General features: G+C 40.8%; 1 protein-coding gene across 4 annotated transcripts in view; it reads left to right on the forward strand.

Moving 5' to 3' along the window:
- Positions 1 to 1,189: 1,189 nt before the first annotated feature.
- GNG4 (G protein subunit gamma 4) overlaps positions 1,190 to 25,253 on the forward strand; it is a 121,434-nt gene continuing 97,370 nt past the window's right edge. Inside the window, exons 1-2 of one of the 4 annotated variants that reach the window (XM_077486624.1) lie at positions 1,190 to 1,347; positions 2,360 to 2,496. The gene's annotated coding sequence lies outside the window, so the exon portion shown is untranslated. Of the gene's footprint in view, positions 1,383 to 1,605; positions 1,627 to 1,720; positions 1,929 to 2,359; positions 2,497 to 25,253 lie in introns of those variants that run through there. The other 3 variants (XM_077486622.1, XM_077486625.1, XM_077486623.1) reach the window with 3 other exon arrangements.

A 25,253-nucleotide genomic window follows, 5' to 3' on the forward strand; every position in this document is an offset into this window, starting at 1 on the left:
ATAATTTCCTGCTGGTGTCATTGGCTCACCAATTTTCCCAGAAGGCTGCCTAAGATATAAGTCAGATTTTCAGCATCCCCTTCAACAAAAATATAATTTTTGGTGAGACAATTCCAGTAGGAAATCGCGTCTAAAGGGATGCAGGCACAACAGTTTTCCTCATTAGTGCATAACTGATAATTATGAAACAACTCCCATTAGACCCACTCAGCACAGGGGAACAAACAGAGATTACTTCAGAATAACAAAAGGTAGGCATCTGCAACAAAGGTTGTTATAATCCTTGCAATGTACATAGATCATCCAAGGGGGAGGGGGAATATTTTATTTTCAACAAAAGTGGAGTTACGCTTTAAATAAATCCAGGGCAGCTTCAACCCCAGGATTCAAATCTCTTTTAACAATAGTGAGCATTTATAATACTGAGAACTCGCTTCTTTTAATTTACTTAATTTCTATGAGTACAAATTTTTATTGTCAATTGTCGGCACCATATAAATCCTGTATAATAATAATAATAATAATAATAATTGTCTAGCCAATTTTGATTGATTCTGAAAAATGTATTTTTTTGGAATCAAGCTTTATTTGATGCACACTCACTAGGGGTCAAATAATCTGGCGAGAATCCATTAAGTCTAATTTATAAGGAAGATAAACCCATAAGTGTTTTTTAAGCACTGGTTTATGAGACACATTTGATATACGCCTGAGGGCGTTGTTGTTTTTCCAGGCTGCTGTGAGGAGAGACTTTGATTACTGTGGCATTATTGTTATTGAGACTGATATCTAAGAGTTAATTTGTATCCGCCCAGAAAAGCGGGGATGATAAGTATTGAGCTTTAATTTTGTAAGTAAGCCAAAAATGTACAGTACACACGGGAGGCTCTTTACAATGTTCTGATGGGCTGACACAGAGGCCTTTTTTCACATATGCAGCACTTTGCTTGTGCAATTGCTTTGCCTTCCCTTTGTGTAATGGTCTTTTTTTATAGTACATCATGTTGTTAACAGAGCAGCCCAAGGCAACAAAACTGCATGTTATATTATAAAAGAGAAGTGCTCAACTGCTATGCCATGGCAGAGTGACAACACTTGGCCTGGTGGGCATGTAAATCGCATTGGCGCTCAGCCTGCCTTTAGAAATGTCTTGCCATGGGCTAAGATGCAGGGCTAGCAGGCTGTGGTTCAGCTGCAAGTGAGTCCTCTGTGTGATGACAGCACATACTCTCCTCCACAAGGGGAATCCTGCAGCGACTGGAGCCAGTGACGTACAAGGAGCTGCCACAAAGGCACACACCGAGCACAGCTCCATAGTGAGGAGGAGAAGCTGCCCTGGCCACCACAGTGAGAAACAACTCTTTTCTTTTACACATGAACGTGTATGTGTTGATCATTTCAAATATTTGTGTTTGATTGGAAGGCTGCCGTCTGTATTGAGCATTTTTTTTTTTTTTATTGAATTTTTTTTTTTTGGGCTATACCATTGTAAAGCACAGCTTTTAAGATGACAAAATGGGAAAAGCTAAATTTAGAATGCTGCCAGAGGGCAGAATGCATAAAAATCACTGGGAATCCATTAGCCCAGGCATCGTCGGTGAAAGATGGCTAACAGAATAGAGCGAGGTAGCAAATAAGGAGCCTTTTGTTATATGATGCATGGAGGTGATGGAAGGGATTTGTTCCTGTGCTGACAGGCTGCGATGCTATTTCTGTGATGGGGTGAAGTGAGCGTGGGTGCGAACAGTGTGTTTCTATAGTGAATCAATTAGAACAGCAGTCAAGCGCAGGAGCTGCCATGAGCAAATTCCTTTTGGCATTTTCTTTCTATTCCCTTCACCCTATTTGTCTTGTAAGCCGCGCATCTTTCTAGGAGGCTCACTCGTGGGTGTCATTGGTGATCTGCCTGTCCACAATGTTCCCCGCCGGTAAGTTGTGCCTATAAACAGTGCCAATTCTTCCATGTATTCGGAATCTGGGCTGGAGCAATCGGATACTCCCCTTGCTTTGTAGAAGGATGAAGTGACAGATGGACTTCTCCTATCTCTAGCACAATAATCTACATCATGAAAGAAGGAAATCTCAAGAATAGGCTTGAGACGCTGCATTAGCAAAGATTTTCTTTCAAATCCCCTGCTTTATGGGCATATCATAAACAAGCTGAATGATATTTAGGATTTTCTTCTGCTTCTATTGGTGCAATATGTAACGTATCGTGCAAAGGATAATTAGCTGCTGTATTGATTGCAGCCTATGCCGTAATTGTGTCAACACGCTTAATATTTCATATCTAGGTCACTGTGCAGTCGCTTCAGTTTCAAAGTCTAACGCACTTCCTAATTCTTCTATGTATTTGCAGTTCATTTTCCGTGGGTGGTATGTCAGTGTTGATAGAAGAGCCAGAAAGAAGGATACAAGGATTGCTTGAAAAAGATTACTTCGCTCTGGAGTACAGCCATCCAAGTCTGTATTCTATAATACAGACACAAAGAACTGGTGAGTCGCAGCAGTGACAGTGGTGTGATCATAATGACTTGTTATATACAGAAGCTTAAGCATTGCTTGTTATATTTACCTACTAGCTCATGTCTTCTGAAGGGATTTCCCTTGCAAGCTCGTAAATGGCCTTGTTTTGTAGGCTGATGATTTGTACGAACTCTACATGCATATTTAGTGGGAATCAGGCGATGGAAATGAATTCTGCCATCTACCCACTACATAGTAGTGTACACCGAGGTACAGTAAAGAAACCAGATTGATTGCATTAAGGGTCCATTTTCAATTCAAAGTGAAACATGTTTTGTATAGAAAATGTGTAGCATACATTTTTACATCACTATTGGGCTTATTTAGTATATTTCTGGTAATTCTTAGTTATTGAAGGTAAATGGTCTTGTGGGAATTTGACTCTGACACGTTGCAAGTGATTGGTTGCTATAGGTTACTATAATTTGCACTTGGTACTGTTTTTGTCTAGCTGGCAGTTATTCACGTGAAGTACAAAAAAATCTGGGACATGGTCACCATGCGTGTCAGTCTCCCGGGTGCATAATTCTTTGTACAGAAATTTCTGGAGCTACATGCATGAAAAAGCAATGTGCTCTTGTCTGTGGATTTGAGGCACTGCCATGATTTTTTTATAAAAAAGAACACAGATCACTGGAGCAAATATGGATTTCCTGACCATGGCAACCAAGGTTTCTCTTTCCAATGATTCAAGGAAATTCATTGCTATGGGTAACCACTCCACCACTGCTGTATTTCATATACATAATATTTCATAAATCAGCACTGATATACTTAGTATGTGAAGATGATGAGTCGGTGTAAACAGCGTATAGGTTATAGAGCTTTGCAAAAAAATTTGACACACAAGCAAACCATGCATGCGAAAAGGAGGTGAGTCGGATTGCAGATTATGTTGATTTTCACCAGAAGTATTGAAAAAATTGCCAAATCTTTTCGAATTACACAGTTGGTGACATCAAGGTTTCCATATACTGTACTTGTGTATCTGTAGGTTGCTTTCACTTTCCTTTTTAGAAGCTGATTAAAAAATGACTGAAGCACAGTGACTGATGAACCCAACAAGGTACAGCAACAGAGCAAATTGATTAAATTGATGGGAAAAATGTAACTGACAGCACAATGTTAAAGTGTGGCGAAACCCAAGAACAAACTTGTAATATATTGCAGCTAACCAGACCGTAGATGTCGTGGCCGCATTAGTCTTCTTTATCAGGCTTTTTTTCCCATTATTTTCACATGGTGATTCTGTCAGCGTCACGCTTCCTGCTCTAGGGTGATCACTTTCATTTGGAGTACATTCACCCCACTCAGGTTCAGTGCGGTGCATTTAATGCACACAATAAATAAATGGGATGCCTTTAAAGTTGAATTTCAGGCAGATAAAATATAAACTAATGAGTGCAACTCTGAAAATAATGTATATAATCCGTAAATGTATGTTATTAATTCAAGTATTGTGAATGATATCATATTTGCAATCCATATACAACAGGGCTGGAGTTTTAAAGGAAGAAGCAGAAAAAGGAGCCAATCATTTCCTGTGCTGACAAGAAGCATGCTGATAGGAGGAGAAAGTAGAGTCACAGAGAAATGAGCTCATCACTGTTCTGCTTCTTTTTTCACTGTCCAGTCACAGGCTGGGTCCAGGATATGGGCTCAGAGGGAGTGGGCTGAATGATGTTGGCCAACAAACTGAGGCAATCAAGCAGCAGAAAAAAAAAGGGCTATAGGAAATTTTTGGATGGAGGGTGAATATTAAAGCAAAATGTTTTGCTTTAAAACATTATATTAAGACAGCTCGTTCATTGAAACCACCTCATTTGACACCACAACAGAGCTAAATTCAGACCTGCAGAATTTTTTCCCTATAAGTAGCTTATAGAAAGCAGTAAGATGTTGCTTATTCATTGTCCAGTGAGCAGATAGGTAATACCAAGAAGGGTCTGAAATAGAAAGGAGTGATGGCACCTTCCTGGCCCTGCGGTACAAAAAGGGTTTGTGAAATGCAAAAGTGGGTGCACAGTATTATACACATCCAAGCAGGTAAAACTGTTCACATATGTATTTTGACTGTATTCAGCTGTTTCATTCCTGTGTGTTGAAAGTATAAGTCCAGTTGGGGGACATTACCCCTTACTACCATTCCTCCTGATGATAGCAGGTCACAGAGGAGGGAGGTTATGGGAAATTCCTCCAGTGGGACTAGAGTTGGGCTTTAACTCCACAGTTTCCTGATATTAACCAGCATTACAAGTTTCAGTGTTTTTTTTTTCCTAGTAAAACATAAATCTGTGAGGCCAAAGAAAAGTACACTGCTTCAGCCTTCCAGGTGCTCCACTCATATGCTGGATTCAAGTGCTGGCTTATAATCCTTCACTCCTCCACACCTAGCTAGGTATAATCCAAAGCAGTAATCTCACATCTATGATGTCTTCCCAGGCAAAACTTGAATCAGCCTACAAGCTTCAGAACATGGTCCTACCCCCATTTCCACCTCTCTACCTCTGTGGAGTTTGAGAAATGTGGAACAGTTCTGCATTCAGAAAAAGGGCGGTGGATTATATGAAACCTCTACGGTCTAGTGTATAACAACAGGGGTCACTCCTATCTCATAGAAATTATTATTATTATGCCCTGTGGCTGCTAATCTTAAAGTTTATGTAAAGCAAACCTTTTACGTTATATTTTAATAGAGTAGGTGAGGATTATAACCGCTGTCAGGTTTTTATTTCTGCCTGTGTTCTTACTGGGGAGATCTGAGCTTTCATTTGCATCAGCGATTTTCACATTCATATGTAAGTCTATGGAAATGTAAAACTTGCTTGAAGCAGGTCAAATGCAGGTCTTAAGGAGGTCAAATGCACCTGTCAGGGAGTTCTGATGTCAAACTAATTCTATCTACACAAGCCAAAAGCCGGTACACACAGGCCCTTACCGTCTGCAGGTGACCATTACTAATGAGAAATGTGTGGAAATCCAACATTTTGCTGTTGTTACCAAATATTAGATGAGTGTCAATCTTCCCATGGGGGCACTTGTTCTTCTGACAGTTTTTACAGACTGGAATGTTGCTTACTTTGTAAAGACTATCCTCTTACGTTCAGTTCTGTCTGTAGGACAGGAAGTAAAGGGAAATCCTCCTATCGGGGCACAGATGGCAAAAAAGCTCTTGTTGAAGTTTTTTAACCACTCCCCCGCAATTCAAGAATAAAAACAGAAGTTCTGGCTTAAGATATACTTTGATATTTAAAAAAAAAAATCTAAGACACAAAAACAGCAGTTAACAGAACAAAAATAAAATAAAGTCAAATGATATTGTTCTTAGCGTACTATAATGTGAGAATAAAGCAGGTTAGTAAAATGGAATAGGAGTTCTAGTTAAACATGACAGTTACACCATCTGCTCCTCCTGCGGTTAAACCCAGGTAATTAGCATAGTGGGAGGCTGTTAAAGGTTAGGTTCAGCAGTCGCTGAAAAACATTCCATCATGCATCACTTTTCATGGGGTGTTCGCGCTGCGGCTTCCAGGCATTCAGGAAGTCGTACTGCACACCACCTGAATTCCTGGGGCTTTTTTCTCTTCCTTCCCTGGTGCTGTCCCACTGACTGTAATGGGTGAGTTTGGTGCTTGGAAAAGCATCGCATGCACAGCATGTTTAGGATCCCTTTTGGCTGCCTTGTTAGGCTGTCTGGGGGCAGTCGGGGGTGGTAAAACACAGCTGTACTTTAGTTTTTTTTTACCATTATTCAGTTCTACTTAAAATTTACAATTTAAAGTTGCATATAAGCATGCTTTCTAAAGATTTTCATGTATTAAAGTGTATAGGTCAGTGAAGGTGGAAGAGGGGGTTTTCTTTACTAATTTCATGATTTTGGGATGACAGAAAAGCTGATATTTTAACATCTATAAGGAAGATAGATGCTTAAATAAATTGCTTAAAGCTCAACTCCTGGAAAAAGGTCCACTAGCAGGTTTAAAAAAAAAAAAAAAAAAACAGCTCTGGCCGCAATACTCATCTCCTCTCCGTAGCTGCCCAACAATAATTATTTTCCATCACCATCCTCAGTCTTTTGGGTTAAATGACACATTCAAGCTGATAAATGTCACAAATTCATGTTGCATAACCAGCTTGAAGTAAAGGTAAAGGCTCTGGCAGAGAAGGGGGGCACTGCAGGGGGTGGCAGGGGAGAGCCAGGATTTGGGCTATATTAATCTGTTTAGCTAACTGGGCTTTAATTTAGGCCTCCAAGGTTACATTTTCCTAAATATTGCCTGTACCACGCACAATGCAGAAAAGGGAATGGAGCTTAACCTGTGCCCAGAATCTGCACATTAAAGTATTTACATATTCTGAACAAGCTATAATCTCTATAGCTATAAGCGACATAGAGAAATTAATCTTTAAAATCCATAAGCAGTGCAGTCTGTTCTTTCTGTTACTTTTTATTACACCAAAATATTGACAGGAAAGATTTTATTTGTATCATCAGAGTGGTACTGTGGATACAAAGATGTGTACAAAAGTGCCACATCCCGATAAATTGCAAGACAGAATGAGGAGTAAGTGATGGACTTTGTAGGCACCACAATAACGATTTTTCAATACATTTTATTACAAAATATATACAAATTAACAGTGCTAAGAACATATTCATAGTACAATGATTGCACCATTGGAATACATGAACACACCACCTATTGACAAAATTGTTAGACTAACTATTCACCAAGGGAATCATGCATTGTCATCCATTGATATTATTACATTAAATGTAGCATTGGAGAATAGGAGGTGTGCCGCAACTCAGCTCAACTTTACACATTGCGCGTGTGAACGCTTCTTCAGGAGCTTAGGCATATTATCTTTTCCAGCATGGTAACATACAAAAAAAGGGGCAGATATCCAGGATACAGCAGAGGATACAGGGATGTAGCACCAAATATTGTGCTGATCTGTATGTAGTACAGGGACCTGGCTCAATAGTGCTTTGTAGTTAATAAGATAACCAACATAGAATAGACAAAGGTAATTTCAGCTTGGGTGCTGTTTGGTAATTTGAAATTATAGGAGATTATCAAAAACCTATCATAAATTTCCATAGGTAGTAGTGTGTTCCCACGTCTTCACAATTTGAGGGAAAACCCCGCTGCAGAGCTCCGCTGTATCTGCACCAACCAGCGTGTTAATGGTAGCTGTTCACATGCAAACATGTAGAGCTGAGCTAAGTTATGGCACACCTCCTATTCTCCAATTCTACATTTGATATAACAATATGGTGGTGTGTTCATATATTCCAATGGTGCAATCATTGTACTATGAATAGTTAATGGTTTTAGCACTGTTGATGTGTATATATTTTGTAATGGCCTGTGAGTGTTCCTGCTTGGGCTGTCTTCCCACCAGGTTTATTGTGAACTGTCTTTGCATTACTTCAATACAAGTTTTTACATTGCACTTGGACTGTGTGTGTTTTTGCCACTGTATCGTGATGCATCCCAACTATACATACTTATATAAATGTTTGGTTTCTTTTCAGTCAATCTCCCTGGAAGATACAATATTATGGAAGATACAATTGTATATTATCAATCGCATCTCTGTTTTCACCATGCAACCTCTTCATCTGATCAGTTGAAATATGATCAAATGCATGAGCCTCTCAATACTGCTGATCAGTGCAACACAAGCAATAATTTTCCACCCTGGTGGATCAACTCAGTTTAATCTACTCTAAATCAAGTTTAAATTGATCAGAAGGGAAGTTATGCCTATTTGATCAATTGAAAATGCAATAATTTTGATAGAATCACACATTGATCAGACACTAAAATCAAACTGTGAAAAGCCACCATTGTGATCTTTGAGAATGACTTACCTCACATTGCAAGCAGTAAAAAGGTTGGGGATGGCTTGTTGGGAAGCTCTTTTACTGCTTATTGAGCATATGTGGATAAATGAATGTTAATAGCCTGGGCCCAAGTTTACTCTGCAGATATTGGGGTGGTAAAAATGCAGTTAACCTTTTAAAAATCACCCAAGCCAAATAGTAGCAATAAAAATCCTACATTCCCCTCTATCATTGGTTGCCAGTGGTATCTAACCCCCCCCCCCCCCATTATTGGTGGTCAGTGGTACTTTAAAACAACACCACCTTCAAAAACCGATCTCACTATTAGACTCGTGCACAATGGAAAATTTCGTTTAGTTTCGGTTCGTTGTCATTCGTAAAATACATAATTTCGTTCTGTTATATTCGTTATGTTACGTTAATACGTTTTCGGATAATTCGTTATTATTCGTAGAGTGTCGAATTCATTCATTCATATTAGTTGAAATTCGATATTTATGTATGTATAGACATTCGTAGTGATTCGTAGTTTGGAAAGTCGTTTGTTTATTGAATCTTTTAACACACACAATGACAACGTCTCTTCTCCTCGGCTCAAATACAATACAACACCCTTCTAACTCAGTTCTCAGGAATGCACTTTGCCAATAATCCAACCTCTGACACAAAATTAATTAGCTGATTGGACTATAAGATTTACTTTGAGCTGACCTTTTGTTTTATTAGATCTTTAAAGAATTACCAAATTCATTTGAATTCATTTGAATTCATTTGTTATATTTCTTTCGTATTCGTTGTTATTCGTTATTTTTTTTATTCGGACATTCGGATGCATTGATTCGTAGTTTGGAAAGTCGTTTGTTTATTGAATCTTTTAACACACACAATGACAACGTCTCTTCTCCTCGGCTCAAATACAATACAACACTCTTCTAACTCAGTTCTCAGGAATGCACTTTGCCAGTAATCCAACCTCTGACACAAAATTAATTAGCTGATTGGACTATAAGATTTACTTTGAGCTGACCTTTTGTTTCATTGGATCTTTAAAGAATTACCAAATTCATTTTAATTCATTCGAATTCATTCGTTATATTTCTTTCGTATTCGTTGTTATTCGTTATTTTTTTATTCGGACATTCGGATGCATCCGAATGTCCGAAAGATGCAAAATTCGCCCGAATTTAGATTCGTTACGAAACGAATTGCACAAGCCTACTCACTATCATTGATGGCCAGTGGCTCTTTAAACCCTTCCATCTTTAAAAAATTATCCTAGATCCTACAATCATTGGTGGTCAGTGGCTTTAAATTTTCCCATTTTAATTTTCTTTCTTTGGAATAATATAAAATGATTTAATTAGTAAAATTATTTAGAGTAGTCTTGTCAAGTTAACCAATGCATTGTAGCTCTGCTTAATTTGGTCTAGGCATCTATGCATCAATGACCTCTCTGGTTATGGAAGGGTTAGTTATCACATTCTGGGAGTAGTTATTATTGATTTATACTCTTAATGGTGTACAGTTATAAGCAGTGTATCCCATAGGTCCCATTACTTTTAACCTGTTTATACAGTGCCTTGAAAAAGTATTCATACCCCTTGAAATGTTCCACATTTTGTCATGCTACAACCAAAAATGTAAATGTATTTTATTGGGATTTTATGTGATAGGCCAACACAAAATGGCACATAATTAAGGAAAATGAGAAATGATTTTCCAAATTTTTTACCAATAAATATCTAAAAAGTGTGGCATGCATTTGTATTCAGCCCTCCTGAGTCAATACTTTTGTAGAACCATCTTTTGCTGCAATTACATGGTTTATCTGTCTCTACCAGCTTTGCACATCTAAAGAGTGGCATTTTTGTCCATTCTTCTTTGCAAGCTCTGTCAGATTGGATGGAGAGCATCTGTGAACAGCAATTTTCAAGTCTTGCCACAGATTCTCAATTGGATTAAAGTCTGAACTTTAAATGGGCCATTCTAATGCCTTGAACACATGGTCAGAAATTTCCGATCGAAAAGGTCCGATCGGATTATATTGTTGGAAAATCCCATCGTGTGTGGGCTCTATCGGACTTTTTCTGTCGGAAATTCCGACGTAAAAAATATGAGAGCAGGATCTCAAATTTTCTGACAAAAAATTCAATCTGACTTTTTCCAATCATTTGTAGAGAATTCCGATCGGACAAAGTGCCAGGCATGCGCAGATCAAATTATGAGAGCAAAGCTATTGACCACTAGCCTCAACGTAGTCCCGTCATATTGAACAAATGCCATCACATTCCGAACGATTGGATTTTCTGACAGCTTTGTCCGACCTTGTGTATGCAACACCAGTTTAGGACAAAATCTGTTTGAAAAAATCAGACGGATTTTGTTGTCGGAATGTCCAACCGTGTGTACAAGACATAACACATAATTGTGCTTTGATCTATATTTATACTGAGATTAAATTACACACAGGTGGACTCTATTTACTAATTAGGTTTTGGGCTTTTGGGCAATTGGTTCCACTAGATTTTAGTTAAGGGTATCAGAGTAAAGGGGCGGAATACAAATGCATGCCACACTTTTTCAGATATTTATTTGTAAAAAAAATTGAAAACCATTTATCATTTTTCTTCCACTTGACAATTATGTGCCACTTTGTGTTGGTCTGTCATAAAATACATTTACGTTTTTGGTTGTAACATGTAAATGTGGAAAATATCAAGGGGTATGAATACTTTTTCAAGGCACTGTAATTGATATACAATTTTGGATTAAAAGTACAAAATTGTTGAAGTATTCTAAAAAAAATATACATAGTGGTATAAAGTCTTTGTAAAATGTCTCTAATGTGTAAGCTAAGCTGGATGCACTAGATTGCTGGGCACATCCTGTACATAGAAAATCAGGTTGTAATGTAGATAAATGGATGGAATAAAACATCCATTTATCATGAAAACTAGAGAACGTAAAACTGGATGAATGAATGATGGAGAAGGGTTTTCATTGAAAGAGTGCATACATGGTATTTATTCTGTTTTGAGGGAGAAAAAAATGGTAAAGGGACATATTATATACACGCATAAATAAGCAACCCATACAACTCAGTGGCTGTATTATGTCCTGGCAAGAACCCAAAGTAAACCCCAGAGCCCCGGCTTCTCTTTTAGAGAATTTTTTTACTCCCTGTGACATCATCTCCAAGTTTGTAATATTCTGGCAGGGGCAGCTGCTGGAAGCTCAGTGCCTATTTACATAGGCTAGTGTAATGGCTAGTTGCCTTCCTTTCTACAGTAGCACACCAGGTTTTATCCTTAGTGTGGCAGCAATGTTTATCCACATGACACTGAGCTCCCTTGTGTGCCTTGAAGCCTGCCCTGAAGTGCCTTGTCTCTTTCTGGGGCTCCTGATGCCATTGGCAAAGATCTATGCAGTCCATAGCCACTGCTGTAAGCACTCTTCATTTTTTGCTCCTGGCCACAGGCATTGTTTCTGATGCACCCCACATGTGGCTCCTTGGTTGCTGACACTGTTCCTGGTGTTTTAGACCTGTTGGCGTCAAGGCAGCAGCAATATGGGGGATAATGGTGTTGTATAGGTACAGTTCAGAAGGCAGGGCTTACAATACTGGTTGGGATTTCAGAGTAAAAAAGGCACTGTGTTGTCAGCCTAAACAGGACATTAGGAGAGCAATGAATTAATTCTGGCAGATCAACATGTATTTTTATGTACTATAATCATTTTCATGTACTGAATATGTTTTGTTTTTGTAATTTTGCCCTGACATACATTTTAGGGTATCCACAAAAGACCCAGTGGCGTTCTTTGTGACTGTAAAAAAAAGAGGTTTAACCTCTGAATACAGAAATATTTCTAAACTGTAACAGCTGTAAAAATGTTGAATGTGGAAAAATATTGTAGAATATTGAGACAGTGATATATCTTATTTTAAAAAAATTTTTTATACCTCTGGATCATTTACAGGTTTATTTCTAACTAAATGTATAGGTGTATTTTCAAACCAACAAAACTATGTAACTAATAATTTTTAACTCCTTTTTTCCTAATAGAATGTTCCACATAATCCAGTTACAAGCAAACACAAGATAGCTGGTCTTTTGGCCATTTAATAAATCACTCCTTTCAAGTGCTCACAATGGGACATCTGTCTCAGGCCTCTTGTGGGGTAGTATAATACTATAAATATGACCGCCTGGTCAGCTGCTTTTGAAATCAGGTTACCATTGATGTAGCAATGATAAAACTTGGCAGGGCTTATTGTAAAAAAGAAAAAGCAACATGCAATTCAGTTGTCAACTATTTTATGCATTCCTATGATCATAAGAAATATCTGGTGTTTTGAGCAAGTGTATCTACAAAAATAGTTATTTTTCTACTTTTCATTGTGTTATTATACTTTACCAAGTCATATTTAAAAACAATGCTGGGAGATAAAGTACAATGAAAAGAAAATGTATCCCATTACAATTTTATCATTCATTTACCTCTCTAAATTTTGGCATGCTGTCTTCATGAATATTAGCGTCTCTAATGAAAAACAAATACATACTGATTAATTGCATCACAAAGATTTTTTTCGTCAAATTTGTTTATTATTTTTTTATATATAGATTGACAAATTGAGTACATACAAGGATGGTGGCACAATATTCAAATAGCAATAAAGCTAAACCTATCAATTTATGAACAGGATGAGTACATAATGTAAAAATGTAATGAGTAGTGGAAGGAATAAAACAATAAAGTATTACTTTGAAAGCATTAGAAAATTCCATCAGAAGGAACAAGTAAACTAGTGACTATTGTTTAATTTTACAAGAGCAGTAATTAGATCAATCTAATATGTATATATTAAAAACAGAAGAGATAATGTGTTTATTAGCACCACACAATATTAAAAGAAAGATAGAAAATAAAAAATAGGAGTAGATAATGAGAACAGGGTAGAAAAAAGGGGGGGGGGGGAATGGGGGGGGGTTACAAGTGGTGATGTGATCCCAAATGAATAGAAAGCATAGTCAAGGCAAACAGAGTATAATTACCAAAACAATAATAGTGTGTCATCAATGTCTGGAGGAAAACTATGCTTAACACAAGTCTGAGTTTCTCAAATCGACCGATTCAATCTCTTTTGATTGCTTCCATATAAGCATTAATAAGAGCTTTATTACTTCTGTGTATGGTTTCAGCTAGAATTAAATATTGAGTTTTCCATGCCTTAGCAATGGTTTGTTTTGTGGCTGTTAGGAGCTGTAAAAGAAGGCAAAATCGATTCTGTGTGATTCCATCAGGTTTCAGGTTTAAACCTCTTCCCGACCAGCCACTGCAGTTACACTGCGGCAGGATGGCTCCCTTGCATGAGCCGTCATAGCTGTATGTCAGCTCTTTAAGACGCCATAGCAGCCACCCGCGTTCGCTTGTGACAGAGCTAGAACTGGGATCTGTGTGTGTAGACACACAAATCCCGGTTCTGTCGGGGGAGAGGAGACAGATTGTGTGTTCCTACTAAGTAGGAACAACGATCTGGCTTGTCTTCTAGTCAGGCACATTCCCCTCCATAGTTAGAACACATCTAGGGAACACGTTTAACCCCTTGATCGCCCCCTAGTGTTAACCCCTTTCGTGCCAGTGACATTTATACAGTAATCAGTGGCTATTTTTAGCTCCGATCGCTGTATAAATGTCACTGGTCCCAAAAATGTGTCCGATGTGTCCGTCGCAATGTTGCAGTCCTGTTAAAAATCTCAGATCCTTGCCATAACTAGTAAAAAAAATAAAATAATAAAAATGCCATAAATCTATCCCCTATTTTGTAGACGCTATAACTTGTGCGCAAACCAATCAATATACGCTTATTGCAATTTTTTTTCCAAAAATATTTAGAAGGGTACATATTGGCTTAAACTGATGAAGAATTTTTTTTAAGTTTTTTTTTTTGGATATTTATTATAGCAAAAAAGTACAAAATATTGTGTTTTTTCAAAATTGTTGCTCTTTTTTTTGTTTATAGGGCAAAAAAAAAATTCGCAGAGGAGATCAAATACCCCCCAAAAAAATCTATATTTGTGGGGAAAAAAGGACCTACATTTTGTTTGGGTACAACGTTGCACAACTGCGCAATTGTCAGTTAAAATGGCGCAGTGTCTTATCGCAAAAAATAGCCTGGTCAGGAAGGGGGTACATTCTTCTGAGGCTGAAGTGGTTAATAGGGATGCAGCAGGATTGGGCTGTAAAGGTGTATCAAAGATTTGGAGGCCAAGTCAAAAACTGCCTTCCAGAATTTTTGGACAATTGGGCAATCTCACCAAATATGAAGTTGAGTGCCAGACTCTGAACAGCCATGGAAAAACAAGCTCCAGGGTAGCCAGAAGCATATTTCGATATTCTAGCAGGGACCAAATACCAACAGGTTAGCACCTTAAAGTTAGTTTCCACAGCAACAAAATTTGAAGAAGCATACTTAGTGGCAGACCGTATTCTAGAAATTCTGTAGCATTAAATGAGCGATTAAGGTCTAGTTCCCATTTGGAGACATATGAGGGGTGACCAGTGTTGGTACTAACTAAAATGAGCTTATAGAGAAACTAAACAAGTCCTCTAGCATGAGGGTGAGAAATACATATGCATTCAAAACGTGACATCTGGGATAGTTGTGAGTTGGAATTGAGATAAGGTTGGAAAAACATTTTGATTTGAAAATATTGGAACAGGTCCGATTGAGGAAGTCCAAATGTATTACACAAAGTACAGTAGACAGATGCCAAATTATATAAACTGGATAAATTAGCTGTATTCCATGCTTTGAAAGAATTAGGAGTGATCCAGGCAGGGTAAAAAGCATGATTTTTTAACAAAAGAAAGGAGCGGTAAATGAGGAGATTGGAGACCAAGAAAAGCTTTGAATCTGTTCCAGATGGATAAAGAATGTTTTGTGATAGGATTGCGAATAAAAGTACAATCAGTTGGTCTTAACCATAACATGTTAGATACTGAAATAGGGTCACAGTCAATATACTCAATTGTTACCCATAAAGGAATTTCTTTGATCGCATGGTATTTTAGTAAATGTGCAAGGTGTGCAGTATGTTAGTAAGCAGAAATATTTGGGAGACCTAAACCTTGTGAGAGATAGAGAGTGGATTTAGAGGTTCAAGGTTTCATTTTACCCCAGATAAACGAAAATAATTTTGCACTGTATAATCCGTAAAAAATTTGATGGAACTGGGATGGGCAAGACTCTAAAAAGATATAAAAACTTGGGCAATATAGCCATCTTAATTACAATAATTTTGCCTATCCAGGATAGCGGGCTAAAGGATCATTGTGATAATAATTCAGTAACCTGTTTTAGTAATGGAGGGAAGTTAGCTGAGTATAAGTCAGTTATCTTAGGAGTGAGTTGTATTCCTAGGTATGGAAGTCTATGAGCTGTCCTAGAGAAGTGAAATTAATCTTTAGCAAGCTGAAGGTCTGAAAGAGGCAAGGAAATGTTGAGTGCACTTGATTTTGATTGTTAACAGTTAAGCCCAAAATGCGTGCAAAATGGTTTAGGACAGAGAGGAGATTAGGTGCTGTGATATGGGGAGATGACATGAAGAGTAAGGCCGCGTACACACGGGCGGATTGTCTGCCCAACTAGGTTCGTCAGACAATCCGACAGACAGTCCGTCCAAACTTTTGAATGAACGGACTTGCCCACACACGGCACTTTTTGAGCGGACTAATATGGCGGACTAAGTCCGCCATACAATCCGCTCTACTTTTGAAATGAACGGACTCGCCCACACACGCGGAGGAAAGTCCGCTCATTTCGAGCGCGTCTCCAGGTAGGCGGGGCCCGCGAAGGAGACGTCGCTGGCCCCCGCCGCCTGGAATGGACTTAAAGGGGAACCCCAACGCCGAAAAAAATCGGCGTGGGGGTGCCCCCCAAGTCCACAACAGACCCTTGTCCGAGCACGCTACCCGGCCGGCCAGGAAAGGGAGCGCCCCCCCTCCTGAGCCGTACCAGGCCGCGTGCCCTCAACATGGGGGGTGCCTTGGGGAAGGGGGGGCCGCGCGGCCCCCCCACCCCAAAGCACCTTGTCCCCATGTTGATGAGGACAAGGGCCTCTTCCCGACAACCCTGGCCGTTGGTTGTCGGGGTCTGCGGGCGGGGGGCTTATCGGAATCCGGGAGCCCCCTTTAATAAGGGGGCCCCCGGATACCGGCCCCCCACCCTATGTGAATAAATATGGGGTACAATGTACCCCTACCCATTCACCTGTGAAAAAAGTACCAAAAAAAACACAACACAGGGTTAAAATATTTTATTGCACAGCTCCGGGGGTCTTCCGTCTTCGGGGGTCTTCTCGCCGGACTCCTCCGCTATCTTCTTGTAGCTCTTTTGCTAGCGGAGGAGCCCGGCTTTCTTCCTCCCCGCCGCCGGCCTCTTCTCCCGACTTCGGGGGTCTTGTCCCCCTCTTCGGTTCTTCTGCCGGGCCACCGCGCCTTCTTATAGCTCTTTTACAGGCGGTGGCCCGGTCTTCTGTCGCCGCCGCCGCCGCCGCCTTCCGTTCTTCTTCTTCTTCTTCTTCTTCTTCTTCCCCAGGAGATGTTGCCTCGACGATCTCTCCGGCCGGAATGCCAGAGCCGCGCTGCGCGGCCACTTATATAGTGACAATGGGGCGGTGTCACATGGTATATGTCACATGGGTTGGTGTCACATGGTGACCCCGCCCCCTTACGATGTCATAGTCCCCATGTGACATCAACCCATGTGACCAACCCATGTGACATATACCATGTGACACCGCCCCATTGTCACTATATAAGTGGCCGCGCAGCGCGGCTCTGGCATTCCGGCCGGAGAGATCGTCGAGGCAACATCTCCTGGGGAAGAAGAAGAAGAAGAAGAACGGAAGGAGGCGGCGGCGGCGGCGACGGCGACAGAAGACCGGGCCACCGCCTGTAAAAGAGCTATAAGAAGGCGCGGTGGCCCGGCAGAAGAACCGAAGAGGGGGACAAGACCCCCGAAGTCGGGAGAAGAGGCCGGCGGCGGGGAGGAAGAAAGCCGGGCTCCTCCGCTAGCAAAAGAGCTACAAGAAGATAGCGGAGGAGTCCGGCGAGAAGACCCCCGAAGACGGAAGACCCCCGGAGCTGTGCAATAAAATATTTTAACCCTGTGTTGTGTTTTTTTTTGTACTTTTTTTCACAGGTGAATGGGTAGGGGTACATTGTACCCCATACTCATTCACATAGGGTGGGGGGCCGGTATCCGGGGGCCCCCTTATTAAAGGGGGCTCCCGGATTCCGATAAGCCCCCCGCCCGCAGACCCCGACAACCAACGGCCAGGGTTGTCGGGAAGAGGCCCTTGTCCTCATCAACATGGGGACAAGGTGCTTTGGGGTGGGGGGGCCGCGCGGCCCCCCCTTCCCCAAGGCACCCCCCATGTTGAGGGCACGCGGCCTGGTACGGCTCAGGAGGGGGGTGGGCCCCCTTTCCTGGCCGGCCGGGTAGCGTGCTCGGACAAGGGTCTGTTGTGGACTTGGGGGGGACCCCCACGCCCATTTTTTTCGGCGTTGGGGTTCCCCTTTAAGTCCATACCAGGCGGCGGGGCCCACGACGTCTCTGTCGCGGGCCCCGCCTACCTGGATACCCGCTCGAAATGAGCAGACTTTTCTCCGGGCGGGAAAAGTCCGCTCATTTCGAAAGTACAGCGGACTGGCACACACACGGGCGGACTGTCCGCTCAAACCAAGTTTGGACGGACAATCTTACGGAAATTCCGTAAGACTTTGTTCGTCAGACAGTCCGCTGAAAAAGTCCGCTGAAGCCCACACACGAGCGGACTGTCCACTGAAATGTGTTTAGGCGGACTAAGTTGGGCAGACAGTCCGCCCGTATGTACGCGCCCTAAGATGTCATCTGCAAAAACACATACTTTATGATGGCATCCAGCTAATTCAATACCTTTTATGTTGGGATCAGATCTAATTAAATGGGTCAAGGGTTCAATGAGGAGTGCAGCTAGGAGGGGGGAGAGAAGACATCCTTGACAGGTTCCTCTTCCAATAGGGAAAGGGTCTGATTTAAAACCAACATATTTGATAAATGCATTTGGCTTGTCGTATAAGAATGAAATCCACTGCAAAAATGCGGTCCAAATCCCCATTTATGAAGAATATATTGTAAGTTTGGCCATGAGACGGTGTCAAAAGCTTTTTTTAAGAGCCCTTTCACACTGAGGCGCTATAGCGTTAAAAATAGCGTCTGCAAAGCACCCTGAAATGGCTCCTAAAGCTCCCCTGCCCATTGAAATAAATGGCAAGCGCTGCCAAACCGAGTGGCCTCAAGCCTGCTCATCTTGAGTTTGTGAGAACTCTGTCCAAGTGGAACTGGTCAAAGTGGTGAGTTAAAACCCAGAGTTTAAAACAGGAGGTTATAACAGGGGTCATAGTACCTGTGTAGTGTGAGTACCTGAGTGTTGTCTGAGTAGTGTGTGTGTATCATTAGTAATTGTGTATTGTGGGTGCACAGTGGTCTGTGAGTACCTGTGTACTGTCTTGTTGAGTATTAGTGTCAGGAAGCTAGTTGTTATGTAATTTGGACTGGGTATAATCTCTAATCCTCAATAAATTAATAGGTGCGATGACTGGCGGGTGTGGAGAGGCGACTCGGTGTACATCTTGCGGCATGTATGCGTTCCTTGATCATCAACATTGTTTCCCTGGAAGCCCAGGTTCTGAATCTGGGGAAGCAACTGTCAGCACTGAGAGGCCCCTCCACCCTAAATGAGAACCAGGATAGTACACGGCAGGTGCCGGCAGGGGCCAGCACAGAGGTGGGTGGAGACAAGGAGGTGCAGGCAGTAGCAGAGAGTAGATGGGTGACAGTCAGGAAGGGTAGAGGGGCAAGTGCCAGGGAGGTCGATCCAGGGCTGGAGCATCCCAATAAGTATGCTCCATTGAGTGACATTGGTGATCCCAGTCAGGGACCAGCACTGCTGGAGCTGAGGGATTCTCCTAGCTGCCAGGAGAAGAACTCCTCCAGTGAGAGTGGGGGGGGGGGGGGGGAGAGAAGGGAAAGGAAAGACAGATTCTGGTGGTAAGAGACTCAATTCTTAGGAGGACAGAGAGGCCAATCTGTAACAACAACCTGAAGTGCCGAACTGTATGTTGTCTGCCGGGCGCTCGGGTTCGGCACATCACGGATCTGGTGGACAGATTACTGAGAGGGGCTGGGGAAGACCCAGCTGTCATGGTGCACGTTGGCACCAATGACAAAGTCAGAGGCAGATGGAGTGTCCTAAAGAATGATTTTAGGGACTTGGGAGCTAAGTTGAGGAAAAGGACCTCCAAGGTAGTATTCTCAGGAATACTACCAGTACATCGAGCCACACCAGAAAGGAAGAGGGAGATTAGGGAAGTAAACAAGTGGCTCAAAAGCTGGTGTAGTAAGGAGGGGTTTGGGTTCCTGGAGGACTGGGACGACTTCTCAGTCGACAACCGGTACTATAGAAGGGATGGACTGCACCTAAATGAGGAGGGTGCAGATCAGCTGGGATTGAGGATGGCCAAAAAGTTAGAGGGTTTTTTAAACTAGGTGATGGGGGGGTGGGTTCAGAGATAGAGATAGTCAGCGTGGAGCATATTCCAGAGGGTAATATTAGGGGCATTAGTGGTGGGGTAACCGAAGCACATAAACCCAAGGTAAATATAGTAGCAAGTCCTAGTTGTAATCTTGGAACACCCAAGAGGATAGTGTGTGACCGGTCAAAATATATTAATACATTAAAATGTTTGTTTGCCAATGCCAGAAGTCTGCCAAGCAAAATAGGCGAGTTGGAAGCTCTGGTGCATCAGGAGAGCTATGATGTAATCGGTATTGCTGAAACTTGGCTTCATTCCTCACATGACTGGGCTATTAATATTCCTGGCTATGCACTCTTTCGGAAAGACAGAGTAAAAAGGAAAGGTGGAGGGGTCTGTCTGTATGTGAGAAATAATCTCAAAGCAAGTGAGAAAGAGGACCTGGTGGGCGGAGAGTGTGATGAGTCTGAGGCATTATGGGTAGAACTGCATACAGATGCGCGTAGTTCAAAGTTAATCATTGGAGTTTGTTATAGACCACCCAATGTTAATGAGGAGGTGGAGACTCAGCTCCTTGCACAGATAGAAAGGGCTGCAAGGGCTGGGACAGTGATAATAATGGGGGATTTTAACTACCCAGAAATTGACTGGGGTAATGGCACTGCTGGGACAGTTAAAGGGCAAAAATTTGTAAACCTATTACAGGACAATTTTATGGTACAGTTTATTGAGGCCCCAACTAGGAATGATGCTCTGTTGGACCTGGTAATCTCAAACCATGCAGAACGTATTACTAATGTTCAATTAAAGGAACATCTGGGTAGCAGTGACCATAACATGATTTCATTTGATGTTAGCTGTAAGCAAAAATCACATACGGGAAAGATAAAAACACTTAATTTCAAGAGAGCAAATTTTCCAAGGATGAGGGCTGCTCTCCAGGACTTAGACTGGGAGAGAATATTGGCACCAATGGGCACAGAACAGAAATGGGAATTCTTCAAAAAGCTTGTTTGTGATCTCACGGCAAAGTATATTCCCATGGGCAATAAGTTTAAAAGGTTAAAAATAAAGCCGATGTGGCTCACGGCCAAAGTTAAAAAAGCTATAAACTATAAAAAAAGAGCTTTCAAAAAATATAAAAATGAAGGAACACTAGTGTCATTTAAATGTTACAAGGAATTTAACAGAATATGTAAAAAGGAAATCAAGGATGCAAAAATTCAAAATGAAAGACAGATTGCAAAAGACAGTAGGACAAACCCCAAATTTTTTTTCAAATATATTAATAGTAAAAAGGTTAAGTCTGAGCATGTAGGCCCTTTGCAAAATAAGCTGGAGTGGGTGACTGGGGACAAAGAGAAGGCTAACTTATTAAATACTTTTTTCAGCTCTGTGTATACAAAGGAGCATGGGGGAGCTCATGTCCACAATGGGGGTGGTACTGACGCAGCCCCTAATCCACAATGGCTCATAAGTGATATGGTCCAGAAATATTTGGACAGAATAAAGGTGGAGAAAGCACCTGGACCTGATGGCATCCACCCACGGATCCTAAAAGAATTGAGCTCTGTAATTTCAAAGCCATTGTATCTAATTTTTAGGGACTCATTAATGACAGGAATAGCACCACTGGATTGGCGCAGGGCCAATGTGGTGCCTATATTTAAAAAGGGAACAAAGTCTTTACAAAGTAATTATAGACCCGTTAGTTTAACTTCTATAGTTGGGAAGATACTGGAGGGATTAATAAAAGACCACATAGATGAGTTCTTGCAGGAAAAAAATATTTTGAGCAACAGACAGCATGGATTCATGAAAGACAGGAGTCAGACAAACCTGATTTCTTTTTATGAGGTGGTAAGTAAAACCTTGGACAGAGGGGTGGCGGTGGACGTGATATATTTGGATTTTGCAAAAGCATTCGATACTGTTCCGCACACACGGCTCATGTGTAAGGTAAAGTCTACAGGTTTGGAAACATCAGTTTGTAGATGGATAGAAAACTGGCTAAAAGACAGAATTCAGAGAGTAGTGGTTAATGATTCTTACTCTGAATGGTCTAAGGTTATCAGTGGTGTACCCCAAGGTTCAGTGCTGGGACCCTTACTTTTTAATATCTTTATAAATGATATTGGGTCTGGGATCAAGAGTAACATTTCCGTCTTTGCAGATGACACCAAGCTATGTGGTGCAATAACGTCCTTACAGGATGTCACCAATTTACAAGCAGACCTCAATGCTCTGTCTAATTGGGCGACTATGTGGCAGATGAGGTTTAATGTTGAGAAATGTAAGGTTATGCACTTGGGGGCTAAGAATATGCATGCATCATACACGCTAGGGGGAGTACAACTGGGGGAATCCATAGTGGAGAAGGATCTGGGGGTTTTGGTAGATCATAAGCTCAATAATAGCATGCAATGCCAAGCTGCGGTTTCCAAAGCGAGCAAAGTCCTTTCTTGTATTAAGAGAGGTATGTACTCCAGAGAGAGAGATATCATTTTGCCCCTGTTCAAATCATTAGTAAGACCTCATCTGGAATATGCCGTTCAGTTTTGGGCACCAGTTCTCAAAAAGGATATCGGGGAACTGGAGAAAGTGCAGATAAGGGCAACCAAACTGATAAGAGGCATGGAGCAACTCAGCTATGAGGAAAGATTAGAGGAACTGAATTTATTCACTCTTGATAAGAGGAGATTAAGGGGGGATTTGATCAACATGTACACATATATAAGGGGTCCATATAGGGAACTTGGTGTCGAGTTATTCACTTTAAAGTCAACAAAGAGGACAAGGGGGCACTCTTTACGTCTAGAGGAGAAGAGATTTCATCTCCAAATACGGAAAGGTTTCTTCACAGTAAGAGCTGTGAAAATGTGGAATAGACTCCCTACAGAGGTGGTTATGGCCAGCTCAGTGGATTGCTTTAAGAAAGGCCTGGATTATTTCCTAAGTGTACGTAATATAACTGGGTACTAAAATGTATAGGTAAAGTTGATCCGGGGGAAATCCGATTGCCTCTCGGGGTATCAGGAAGGAATTTTTTCCCCTGCTTTAGCAAATTGGATCATGCTCTGCTGGGGTTTTTTGCCTTCCTCTGGATCAACTGTGGGTATATGGGCTGGTATATGTATGTGTGTATGTATGTGTGTGTATGTATGTATATGTATATGTATAGTATATTTTATTTTATTTATTTTTATTTATTTATTTTTTTTGGTTGAACTGGATGGACTTGTGTCTTTTTTCAACCTGACTAACTATGTAACTATGTAACTCTTTTTCGGCCACTAGCGGGGGTTAAAAGCGTCCCGCTAGCGGCTGAATAACTCTGCAAAAACAATGGTAAATCGCTGCTAGAAATATTAGAATTTTACCGTCAATGGCCAGATCAGCTCAGTGTGAAAGGTCTCTATATTGAGCGATAAAAAACATGCAGGTAGACATCTGGATTTAGCAACATGGGCGAGTAAAGAAGCTCTACAAATATTATCACTTGCTTGGCGTGAAGGGATAAACCCAACTTGATCTCGATGACACTTGATCCAAGAGGGTTGCAAATATTTTACCTAAAAGTTTAATGTCAATATTAAGAAGTGAAATAGAGGTCCAAGAGGTTGTATCAGATTTAGATTTGGGAAGCATGGAAATTATGTCTACTCCAGCAACGTATTGAAGGACTCGGGATAAGAGAAAATGTATCAGAAAATTTCTAGTAGTAGGAAGCAGAAAAGCCATCTGGGCCAGGACGTTTATTAAGTTTTAAAGCCTTAATCGACATGATGACTTCTGTTGCAGAGTCGACTCTCTGTGGGTTAAAGAGTGTTGGAAGGAGATTTGTGAAAAAAAGGAATCAGCAGCAGCATGGTCAAAATTATGGATGGTCGCTTATAATTTTACAAGATTTGAGCGGAATGTGTGTAAAGATGTTGACAGGGTTACTTGTGTATGAATCACGGTTTAGTTTGAGTCGCACAGATGCAGTGAGCTTAAGGTTCGAGGTGATAGGGTATCTGGTTTGTTTGCTGCAAGGTAAAAAAAGGTCTTGTGATTTACGTATAAATTTATCTGCAGAGTCAGTGAGAAACAGGTCAAATTCTAAAGTGGGCTCTATCAAGCTTAGCTTTAGCAGAATGGGAGGGAGAATTTTGGAATGCATTGTGACGCAGACCGAAGTCATTTTCTAATTTTTGATGAAGGAGCTTAGGCTTGCATTTGAGAAATGATGCTTGCCAGATAAGCGTACCTTGAACTGTTTATGGGCTTCCTAAAGAGTGAGAGGGGAAATATCTGCAGAAGTGTTATTAAAGAATTATTGAGAGCATGTTTAATATCTAGACAATGCACAATGGGAAATTTTCCTCTGTAGGACTTTGGGAGGCAGAGTTTTCAAACAAGTGCAACGTGAGGAGTTTTTTTTATGTGTGATTAAGTTTTATACTGTATCACGCTATGGGAAAAAATCTTTTCTTTGTTGCATGAGAGCATCTATGGGAACAGCCGTGGCATCTATGGGAACAGCCGTGGCATATATGAGAACAGCCGTGGCACCAGCCCTGTATTCCGAATTCGAAATTTGGATATCCCATTTAAACTCTGTAAAGGGGAAAAGCATATCCAGCCAAACACGAAAGTGTGAGGCATATACAGCGGGTGAGTGTAACCACTTAAGGGGAGAGGAGTCACATCTAGATCAATGTGGTGGAGGAGTGTAGATGTAATCTGCTTTTTATTCAAGAGACACTGGTTAACATTTTTTTCACTATTTCTTCACTATTTCATTATTTGGATTATGATCCGAAGATTCAACGTATGGACTATGATTTCACTGGGTTACATTATATTATGTTCTCAGGAAGTTTCACAGTGGTGATTGTAACAATTTTTTTAGGAAGTGGTCACTTGATTCTCGTTCTCTGTTTATTTGTTTTCAGTGTTGAACAATATTTAGTCACAGGGTGATTTGTTTCAATAGAGTGTATGTATTTGCCATCACTATTCATCTGGTGATATGCACTATATAAAAATTTGTGTTAATTGATTTTGATACAAGTTATTTTTTTATTTTTTTATATTTCTGTATGCACAGGGCCGGGTTTGCACAGTGAAGTAATATTTAGTAATTCATGTTCACTGGAGTGGATCTATAGTATTTAATATTTTTTAATTAACTGGTGTGGATTTATATTATATTTAGCGCTGCTTATTCTATTGTTTAGATAAGGATTATTGTACAAATAGAATTGTATCAAAAGGTACATTTATTGAAAAAACTTAAAACATGATG

Source organism: Lithobates pipiens, unplaced genomic scaffold (assembly GCF_037356315.1).
Source record: "Lithobates pipiens isolate NorthernLeopardFrog02 unplaced genomic scaffold, aLitPip1_a1.2 Scaffold_18, whole genome shotgun sequence".
NCBI classification, from domain to species: Eukaryota; Metazoa; Chordata; class Amphibia; order Anura; family Ranidae; genus Lithobates; species Lithobates pipiens.